Genomic DNA, 8,826 nt, shown 5'->3' on the forward strand with positions numbered 1-8,826 from the left:
GGCTTTTAAAGACTATCTGGCCAGCCAGGGCTACACAGAGAGAGACTCCAACTCAAAAAAAGCAAAACAATAAAATAAAAGACAATCTAGTTCCAAGACCAACATTAGCTGTACTCACCTCAAGCTACGCCTTTGAAGAAACTGATTCTTATAGAAGCCATCTGGAAAAACAATCACATTCCTTACTCGTTGGGGTGAGTTTCATTAAGAAAAATACTAAAAGCTTTAACTAAAGCACTGTTTTTAAAGGATGTAAAGAATAGAACAGATTGTGCTGCCTGGCCTACCACTCTAAATTCGTTAGCCAGTGTTGCAGTAAAAATATGAAAACTAGGCATGGTGGCAAATACCTATTGTCCCAACACTTGGAAGGTGGAGCCAGGAGGATTAACAATTCAAGGTTGTCCTCAGCTACATAGTGTACTGAAGGCCAGCCTGGGCTACAGGAGACCCTGTCTCAAAAAACAAAAACACATAAAAAGAAGGTATAACAGGTGCTTTGGGTTCCCAACCACAACCTATTTTTATTAACATATATCAGTTATAGAAAATAATCAGTTTAATTATGACATTTTGATGTATGCATGTATACGGTGTATGTGTGTACTTTGATTGAATTCTCCTATTACCTTCTCTTTTATCTTTAATTTTTATTTATTTTACATGCATTGTTGTTTTTGCCTACATGTATATCCTATGAGAATATCAAATCTTGGAGTTAGAGACAGTTGTGAGCTGCCAAGTGGGTGCTAGGAATTGAACCTGAGACCTCTGGAAGAACAGTCAATGCTCTTAACCACTGAGCCATCTCTCCAGCCCCCATATTCCCTTCTCTTATCCACTCCCACCTCAATTCTTCCTATTGTGATTTGATGTGGGATTCCCCTCTGTATGCTGTGAATATGTTTTATGATCATTGGCTAATAAAGAAGCTGCTTTGAGTTGTGGCAGGGCAGAATAGAGATAGGCCAGGAAAACTAAACTGAATGTTGGGAGAAAGAAAGCAGAGTCAGAGAGACTGCCAACGGAGACAGATGCCAGACAGAACCTTACTGGTAGGCCACAGCCACATGGAAATACACAGATTAATAGAAATGGGTTAGTAGAAGATATAAGAGCTAGTTAATAAGAAGCCCGAGCTAATAGGCCAAACAGTGTTGCAATTAATATAGTTTCTGTGTGATATGATTATTTTGGGTCTGCGGGGCCAGGAAACAAACAAGCAGCCTCCGTCTACAGTGGTTAAGTAGATATTAATATTAAGGAGAAATACAAGAAGGGCAAATGCCCACATTCTCCTTTGTTTTTATGTTGCTGCAATTTAAAACTGACCAAAAGCAACTTGGGGGAGGAAAGGGTTTATTTCGACTTATAGCTCATCATAAGGAGAGCCAAGGTGGGAACTCAAGGCAGGAGCTTGAAGCAGAAACCACAAAAGAATGCTACCTACTGGCTTGTTCACAGACTCACCCACAACTACCTTCTTTATACAGCCCAGGCCCACCTGCCTAAGAATATTGTTGTTCACAGTGGTCGGGCCCTCCTCCATCAACTAGCAGTTAAGAACATGCCCTGACAGACATGCTCACAGACCAATCTGATGGCTATAGCTCCTCATTGGAGGTTCCTCTTCCCAGGTGACTGACAACTGAAGCCAACTATGTCTTGCCACATAAATATAACCAAAAGGAATATATGTCAACGCTGTAAATTTTCACTTTTATTATTTTGGTGACCACTCCATTTTTCTACCTTTTCTTTGAGATTTATTTTATGTATGTGCTTGGTGTACACACCTGGTGCCCACAAAGGTCAAAAGAAAGTAACGGATTCCCTGGAATTTTGGGGGATAATCTTTTTGTACACTGTGTGAAGATGTGTCTCTGTCCTTCCTCACCTGCCTAAGGCACCTTCTGATTGGTTTAATAAAGAGCTAAATGACCAATAGCTAGGCAGGAGAAGATAGGCAGGACTTCCAGGAAGAGATAGGAACTCTGGGAAAAAAATCTGAGGCAGGACGTTAGCCAGCCAGATGTGGGGTAAGCTGGACATATGGTGCTGAGGTGGGGTAACAAACCGTGTGGCAGATGTAGATTAATATAGACAGGCTAATTTAAGTTTCTAAGAGCTAATTGGGAACAAGCCTAAACTAAGGCCAAGCTTTCATGATTAATACAAAGTCTCAGTGTCATTAATCAGGAACTGGTGGTGCAAAGAAAGACCTGTTACAGGAATTAGAGTTCCAGATGTTGAGAACTACCGTGTAGGTATTGGAAATCAAACCTAGGTCCTCTGCACAACCAGCCAGTGATCTGAACCACTGAGCCATCTCTCCAGCCCTACCATTACTTTGCTTTTGTTTTTGACCTTGAACTCTGATACTCTTCTCTCAGTCTCCTGAGTGCTGGGATCACGGCACAGGCTACCACAGCCAGTTCCTACTTTTAATATTTGGCCCCTTCTTGTTTAATATGCTCATAACATTTGTATCTTCCAGATGTAAGCAGTTCCAGGTCAACATGATGTTCACTACTGGTTTCTCAATCCATCTTAGGCCAAGCACCTATACCTTCAATCTTCTCCCCATTGAATCAAACATTAAGAGATTTATAGTTGGGCATGGTGATACATGCCTTTAAATCCCAGCACTTGGGAGGCAGAGGAAGCCAGATCTTCATGAGTTTGAGGTCAGCCTGGTGTACAGAGGGAGCTCCAGGACAGAGAGAAAAACCTGTCTCGAAAAACCAAATAAATAAATAAATAAAAGTGATTTCTATAAAGTTCAAAGGTAAGTAGAGTCAACAATAGTGCATCAACTTGAACCACTATATAAGATAAAGGAACTAAAACCTCACTCCCTAGTTAAATTTGAACGGAAAGTAGGGGGAGAATGAAGTAGATGAAGAACCTCAAGGAGAGAAAAAAAACAGATTCTTGATTTTTAATTAATACTCTATGAACGTAAAATGTCTCTTCCCTCATCAATAGCATATGAGATGTGCCCTCCCTTGTCCTTCTATACTTATCACAAGGACAATGCTTCAATGTTTCCAAAACTGAACTGACCATTGATCTGTATCTAAATATGACCAAAAAATCTTACATGAGAAATAAAGTTGTTTTTTAATTATGTGTTTGTGTGTATACATGCACATGCACGTGAATGCACACACAAGAGCAGCTGCCCTCAAAGTCTACGAGAGGGCGTCAGATGATGAAATTACAAGGCGTTCTGAGCCACCCAGCGTGGGTGCTGGTAAAGGACTCCTGGTCCTCTGCGAGGGCAGTACACACTCTTAATGGCTGAGCCATCTCCCAGTCCCAAAAAGTCTCTCTTTTTTTTTTAATAAGTATCATCCTCGTGCCTAGTGGAAAATTACCAAATGAAAAGTACTTGACAGCCCTGATAAAAGTGACTATTTCTTCCTCTGATTTTGGAACAACTTCCATCTCTCGTAATCAGTACTGTCCCCTTCTCCTTGACCCACTTTCATTAAAGCTTTTGCCTGAGTCTGTGTTCTGTGACTCATCTGTCATCTCTCCAGTCATTGGGAGCAGAAGTTAATGGCCTCATATCTTTTACCAGAGAGAGGGCCTCGTCCACACATGACCCACACACTCCTAACATTCAAAAACTATAAACTTGTGGGAGCTTTTACTACTCTGTACTTTGTTTTTGAGATTATAATTACATGATTTTCCCATCCCCCCTCCCCAGCTCTCCCATATAACCCGCCTTGCTTGTAGGCCCATATTTCTAGATGGTATGGCAGCCAGGCTCTAAAGCCATAGTCAGTATCTGAAGTGCTCATAACCTTCCAGACAGGCTGTGCTAACCTAACAAAAGGTCAGGATGTTGTTTTGCTCCTTTCTTTGTAATTTGGAGGATGCCTGAAAAGAAATGCTAATTCAGCCCATGTATTACAGCTAGTGCGCTCTATCCCTCCCCTCAAGTCTGCCTCTGAAAAGAGCACCACAAGTTCAGAGAAAACTAGGTACGCTCTCTGAGGTCAGAAGAGACTGTCAGTTAGGAGCCACCAGGTGGGCGGTGGGTATCGAACCCAGGCCCTCAGGAAGCATAGCCAGCGTGCTATTAATCACCGAGCCATCCCTCCAGCAACTGGTATTTTTTAAGCGTTACAAAGAAAATTCCCTCAATTGTTCTCCACTGCATATTAGTTTTAGAATAGGATCTTCTATTCTGTGAGCTTGGTTCCTTCTAAAACAGTGGCCCTTTAATACAATCCCTCACGATGTGGTGACCCCCAACCATAGAATTATTTTGACTACTTCATAACTGTAATTTTGTTATGAATCATAATGTAAATATTTGAGATGCTTGATACGTGATCCCTGTGGAAGGGTCATTCAACACCAGCAGTCACAACCCACAGGCTGGGAACCACTGTTCAAAAATAAAAGCAAACCACAAATCTCTAGGGAAAAATTATTAGTTTAAGGTAGGGTCACACTATGTAGCTCAGGCTGGCCTTCAGCACTGATCACTATGTAGCATAGGCTAGCCTTCAGCACTCATCACTATGTAGCTCAGGCTGGCCTTCAGGACTCATCCCTATGTAGCTCAGGCTGGCCTTCAGCACTCATCCCTATGTAGCATGGGCTAGCCTTCAGCACGCAGCACTATGTAGCTCAGGCTGGCCTTCAGCACTCAGTCCTCCTATCTCAACCTTACCAGTTCTCATCATTATCAATCTAAAGTGAAAGGCAATCTTAAAGGGGGAATATGGGCATTAAAGACATCTTTTAAGAGGTAAGGAGGCCCGCGCTGGTGGACGTGGTGGGTGATGGCTGGAGAACCTTCGCTTCTAACACAGCACCCTCATCTACGCCCAGTGAGGACGGTGAGCATGGCCATGTGAAGGTCCCGCCTGGGCACCTAACGCCTTGAGACCGTGCTGTCCCAGAACACGGACATAGTCCACCTTCATCAGGCGTGACCAGCTCTCCTGCGGCTGATGCTTCAGGGCCTGGCCCCAGACTACCTAGAGAGATGTCTCTCCCCTGCTCCCCACCTACCCACCACTTCTCAGCACCCAGGCCAAAGTCAAGGCTTCTCCATCCTCTCGGGACCTGTGAACCGCCCCACTCAACAGCAAGGGCAAACAGTGACGGTCACAAGAGACAGGGTTGCTTGTCCTCTTTTCCTCAGGACCAAGACAGAAAAATAAATATTAACTTAATCAGATAAAAATACAAGAATGGTCGAGAGAGAGAGAGAGAGAGAGAGAGAGAGAGAGAGAGAGAGAGAGAGAGAGAGAGAGAGAGGAAAATTGGCAAGATTGTATTCTAGGTGGGCACCAATGTGGAGTTGGAGAACAAGATGAGGAAAACCTTATTATTCTTAGCAAAGTTAAGTGTGACAAAAAAAAAAAATCAGTGACTGTCACAGACGGGATAAACGGGATGCCTGGGAGAGTCAGGAATCATCGTTCCCATGCAGTCGGGGGCCCCTCCTGTACCCCAAATAACCACCCTTGGGTTGCCCTCGCCCAGAACACGGTGTGACAGTGTACGTTAGGAAAGAGAAACGACTCGGGGACGTCACACACCTATCCAGAAGTCGCTCAAGCCCTCGGCTTCTGGCCTCCTCCGGAGAAACGCGCGCTTCGCGTCCCGGCGGGAAATTCAAAGGGGGGGGTGGGGAGCGGGCACGGGTGGGCGCGGCGCATGCGCGCTGGGGACGGGCGCCCCTCCGCGAGCCGCTGCGCTGCCTTCGGGAGAGGAGCACGGAGCGTGGGTGCCCTCAGGGTGTGAGAGCTCCCACAAGGTCCCACAAAACCAAAAAGGCACGGAGGGCGGCCCCACGTTCGCGCACACACACTTGCGCTCGGCCTCCAAGGTGAGGGACCGCCGACAGGGCAGCGGGACGAAAGCCCGCGAAGGAACTTCCGGGCGGGCGGGCCCACCACGCGCAGCGAGACGATCTTATGTTTCACAGCGATCTCGTAGCACCAAGGGGAAAGCGGGAGGGCAAAAGTCAGGTCCGCCCCCAGAAACCAGGTTAGGTTGTGACTCCCCGACCTCAGCCAAGGACGGATCGAGGACCTGGACGGACCCTTTTTTTTTTTTTTTTCCGTTCTCCTCATCCAAGCGGAAGGTCCAGTCACTCATTGCCGCGGCCACCTCAGCCCAAAAAGCCGAAAGCAGTTGCAAGCCCCGCCTGCTCCCGGCCCTGGCGCGAGTGCCGTGGTTGTTACACTAAAGTGTCTCCGCCTTCCTACTGTCTCCGTAGCAGCGATGGCCGAGTGGTTAAGGCGTTGGACTTGAAATCCAATGGGGTCTCCCCGCGCAGGTTCGAACCCTGCTCGCTGCGGAAGCGGGTGCTTCAGTTTTTCAGCTTTTTACACAAACTATAAAACCCTTAATCTTCTGTATCTGCAAGTCTACAGAATGCTCTAGTGTACCCTAAGACCAGGAAGGACCTGTCAGTACTGCCAAGTTCCAGTTTAAAACGTAGGAAGAAAGCTCCCATAAAAGGCTAGAAAGCAGTTTTAGAATCTTGAAGTTAGCACGAAGGGCAGACTCGATAATAGACATAATAAGAACGATGGAATTACTGACTCTCCCAGGATGGCAAGCTATTATTGCCATCTTCCCCTTCCCCTGAAAAAACCCCGAAGTGCTGTGCAGTGGGAAACCTTTTAAAAATAATTCCACTTATAATGTGCGCTACTTAAAGTTCACATCGTGGACCGCATGTAGCCGTCGTGCGTGTTCTGCTTTTGACTGTACAGGTCTCACAGTATTTGCCTAGTTAAATCCCAAATTCCTAGGCTCAGATGATCTGCCCCGTGTTCTTCCAAGGCACTGATTGCCCAGAGAGGCGCAGCAGTACCCAGACGTGGGTCGCGGTGAAAACCATATTAGTGGTGTCCTGCACTGCCAAGTGCAAAACTCGGAACAAGTTAGAAACACTCCTTGAAGTCGGGTAGCTGTTTTTTCCTCCCTGCTGAAGCATCGTCTCCTGAAAGCAGGAGGCAGACTCAAGAAGCGGGGAGCTAGGGAAAGTTCCAAAGCCCAGGAGGCTGAGAGAGCAACAGTTGGAGAGGGAGGACTCTGGTGGAGTTGTCTGCAGTGGAGCAGGGAGCGCCAAGAATCCCTCTTTCCTGACGTGGGCTTTTCAGAGACGCAGCGACATGAGTCACTCGTGTTCTTCGCAGTGATTTCTCACTCATGTTCCTGTAAGTGATACAATAAACGTAATAGTTCACCAAGCAGGCTTTGACTAGAATCCTTTCTCTGGTCTGAGCCCACGGTCCCTGTTCCCTGGGACGGATCCGGGATGAATAGACTCCCCCACACCCACCCCACGTCTCCCCAAGAAAAGTCATGGAATAGTTATGATTACATTTTTGCTAAACATATTCGTTTTTGTGCCCATCTATGTAGAGGAAATGGGCAAGAAAGAGAAAGCAATAGAGAATGAACGGAGGCAAAAAAGAAACAGGCTAAAATGCTTGTGGGCGTTATTAGCGAATGATTTAGTTAAGTGGAAAAGGCCAGGAGACAGGTTGGTATAAGCAAGCAGTTGGAAATGCAGGATTGGAATAGGCAAAGAGGCGGTATCTAAAGAAAAGGGAGTATAGGGGGCCACTTGATAGTGTGGAGGCCAGAGCCTGGTCCAGGACCTCCAGAAAAGGGAATACCGGCCTGTTAGTGAGGATATTAAAAGAAAGAGGGCACTCCCAGCACTCAAGAAGCAGCGACAGGCAGATCTCTGTGAGGTTGGGGCGTTCCAGTTCAGCCAAGGTTATGTAGTAAGACCTTGTCTCAAAACACACACACACACACACACACATTAAAAATAGAACTATCATATGGCCAAACTATTCCATTCCTGGATACATCCCTAGAGAACACCATACCCTGCCATAGAGATATTTGCATCCTTATGTTTATTGCTGTTTTATGTGCTATAGCAAGGAGAAATGAACCCCTAGTTGCCCATCAACAAATTAATAGGTTATTAAAATGTTGTATACATGCAACATGGAATACTATCTAGCTCTAAAGAAAGATGAAACTATGGAATTTTTGGGAAACTGGATGGACTTAGGATATATAATAGAAGGAGAGGTCACACATTCTCAGGAAGAGATAAATTATATATTCTCCCTCATGTGTGGATCCTAGTCTGTACCACATACAAGTATATAAGCAATGGTGCACATGGGTACAGTCTAACACTTAGGAAAGAGAAGAAGAAAGAGCAAACGTTAGATGACAGGGAGGGACTCAATTTAGGTAATGGACGCTTGAGTCATGAAAGAGGCTATGCAGCTTGTGGTTACTCTAATTCTAACGTTCCATGGATTTTTTCAGTTTTCACTGATAAAAATATGTTCCATAGTGTGTGCGACCCTGACTCAAAAGAAAAAAAAATGTAGAGTTTGAGCCAGCCTCATCTACATAGTTGAGTCCCAGGCCAGCCAGAGTTACATGATGAGACCCTGTCTCAGAAAACAAAGAATTTTTCCTAGTAGTAAAAACGTAAACTCCAACATGAAAAACGGCAGCTTCAGAATGGCTGTTCTAACTGTCTAGAAGTTCACTGAGATGTATGGACTTAGAGTCTGGTTCATCTCGGCACAGGATCAGAAACTCTGGGGAGCAGGTGTGGCTGAATGCGTTTCTATTCAATTCGAGGCGGGAACTTATTGGTAAGGAAGAAAGCTGGGGCTTGCTGAATTGGTAATCGGTTGTTTCTGCCACACTCCTTTAATGAGAAAATCAAGATGACCAACAGGACTTACCTGCAAGGCATACTCTTTTTTTCTTTTGAGTTATTGACAGGCCTCCCAGCAT

At 45.4% G+C, this 8,826-nt stretch overlaps 1 non-coding gene across 1 annotated transcript; it reads left to right on the top strand.

Annotated features, from left to right (window-relative positions):
• The first annotated feature begins 6,252 nt into the window (after positions 1–6,252).
• Trnas-uga (transfer RNA serine (anticodon UGA)) lies at positions 6,253–6,334 on the top strand. Its single transcript has one exon. It is a non-coding gene; the product is annotated as a tRNA-Ser (tRNA).
• Positions 6,335–8,826: the final 2,492 nt, after the last annotated feature.

Source organism: Microtus pennsylvanicus, chromosome 7 (assembly GCF_037038515.1).
Source record: "Microtus pennsylvanicus isolate mMicPen1 chromosome 7, mMicPen1.hap1, whole genome shotgun sequence".
NCBI classification, from domain to species: domain Eukaryota; kingdom Metazoa; phylum Chordata; class Mammalia; order Rodentia; family Cricetidae; genus Microtus; species Microtus pennsylvanicus.